Source organism: Montipora foliosa, chromosome 1 (genome assembly GCF_036669935.1).
Source record: "Montipora foliosa isolate CH-2021 chromosome 1, ASM3666993v2, whole genome shotgun sequence".
Lineage (NCBI taxonomy): Eukaryota > Metazoa > Cnidaria > Anthozoa > Scleractinia > Acroporidae > Montipora > Montipora foliosa.
Window position 1 is genome coordinate 41,879,145 of NC_090869.1, and position 2,500 is coordinate 41,881,644.

Genomic DNA, 2,500 nt, shown 5'->3' on the forward strand with positions numbered 1-2,500 from the left:
ACATGATAAATTTCTTCAAGAATAAAGATGTTGTTGAGACCTACCTTTTAAATCAGATCACATTCTGTGAGGAAATGATCCAGGTACCATTTGTTCCTTTGAAGGTTAGAGTTATCAGTCGGAGTTAAGGGTATAACAACACACAGATTTAAACCATCTTTTTTTAAATCAATGAATTTGCTTGTTATATACAATAAATATTTTTGTTATAGACACTAATAATCTTGATTCATAGATTTAAGCATTGTTGTATATCCTTTCTGGTTCAGCCAGGTAGGAGTCCTGGCACTGAAATGTGCCTGAGTGCTCCTGGGATATATTTTACAACAAAGATAATAATCATCTTTAGTCACAGATTATTGCATTGTTGTATATCCTTTCTGGTTCAGCCAGGTAGGAGTCCTGGCACTGAAATGTGCCTGAGTGCTCCTGAGATATACAACAAAGATAATAATCATCTTTAGTCATAGATTTAAGCATTGTTGTATATCTTTTCTGGTTCAGCCAGTTAGGAGTCCTGGCACTGAAATGTGCCTGAGTGCTCCTGGGATATACAACAAAGATAATAATCATGTTTAGTCGTAGACTAATGCATCCTGCATGCATCCTGGACATTAAACATGAATGGCATCAACTTCGATGGCTTTGATAAACATCGAGATAGTTTTGAGAAATTGTGTAGGTTTGTAGCTGACGCAGGCCTCTTAGGTTCTTTTGCCTCATTAATGACTGTTCTTTTGTCCCTGGCAAAAGTTCTGCTCAGCTATTATGCTAAAAAGGCTATCACGAGTTCGGGTAACTTAATTGGGAATTTGAGGCATAATAGTATCTATTATTGCTGAATTCCATATCTCTAGTTTTACACCCAACTGAAGAATTCCGGGAAGTTTGTTAGAGACTGGGGAACATACTCAAAGTCAATTGATATCAGCAATACAGGTTAGTTTCTTCTCTAAAAGGATGAAAGGATGAGCGACCAATGCCTTGCTGATCGCACGACACTGACACCTGCCCACATTACGGACCTCTTAGATTTCGTATTAAGATCTACCTATTTGTAGTATAATGTATTGATCTGTGAATAGAGAGAAGGTGCAGCCATGGGAAGCCCGGTTTCCACCGTTGTTGCTAATCTCCACAAGGAGGTTTTTGAAGCTTAAGCAATAGAATCCGCAACACAGCATACGTTTCCTCAGGGCAAATCTGTGAAGAGTTAAGTTTCCGCAAAGAATTTCCTCAGTCCTCTCAGACCAAATTTAAAAAATGAAGACCCAGTTCTCTCTGTCGATTGGAACTTGGAAATCTTTTCACTTTCCTTCTGTAACTTAGGAAACAAATTTAAGAGGTTTTGAATACAAATTGCCGATCCGGATGTTTTATAGAAATAGTAAACTTAGAAATTTAAAATTGCAGAATCGCTATCATTTCTTATGTAAAACTGAAGAGAAATCCCTCAAGCATTTAATGTGTTACTGTAAATCAGTTGAGGTCTTGAAGCTGGGAAGAGGTTTTATCTTGGCTGGCTATGCCTAAAAATGAGCATAAAATGCTACATTCGCGTATCTTTTGTTCGAGAAATTCAGTATTGATAATTAATCATGTTCTTAAGTTTGGAATATTATTTTATCTGTAGGTTATAATAAAAAACCATCATTGGAAGTGTTGCATGTTTCCGTTCTTTCGATGGGTAAAGGTATATTATTGACTTTCTCTGAAAGGATTATTTCTTATTTTATTAGTTGCCATCTTTTTGAGCAACATGGCAGTATCTTCTCAGTGCCATAATCTTTTTCCCTTCCTCAGATAATTAGATAAGCATTATATACCATAGAAATTTGGATAAACTGACCCTTTCAATGCCTTTCTCCTAAAATTACGGCAAGACTCCCCTGTCATGTTAATAATTTACGTGACTGTACTAATAGTTTTCAGAACTTGCCGATGCTAATACGTTTATAAGGTATGGAACTTAACAAGTCCCTTCAAGTTTAAGGTTGTATCTATAATCTTAACATGATGATTACACTTTCATGATCATTCAGCACAGAGTGCTGGAATAGCATTGTCGCTCACTGTGTGAACTATTGTAGCGTAAGCAAAACACTTTTGCAATGGACATTTATATTTTTCACTTCAATCACTTGTAAATCTTTTTTTAAGATTATTGGCCCCTCAAAGGACGAAACTTTTCCGTACTTGGGATGTTTCTTGAAGCGGGAAAAAAGGGAAACATTACCAGAAATAATGTTTTTGTGTAACATTTTCCCTCGTTTGCACTTCAGTCCCAAGCAAAGTGATGATTGACTTAATTTCCAACAATCATGATGTCCTACCGTAGACACCTTCCATAAGCAAATCCTAACTTCAATACCGGAGCCAGCCAATATGTCCTGGAACACAAAAATCGCTTTTATGGGATCACAGTGTGATCGCATCTGTTACGTTGCAAGTCGTCCTTTTTTAGCCGAAATGTTTGCCTTAAATATTCGACCAAATAATT

General features: G+C 36.6%; 1 pseudogene; it reads left to right on the forward strand.

Moving 5' to 3' along the window:
- LOC137968797 (uncharacterized) overlaps positions 1–2,500 on the forward strand; it is a 5,075-nt pseudogene that overhangs the window by 2,116 nt on the left and 459 nt on the right.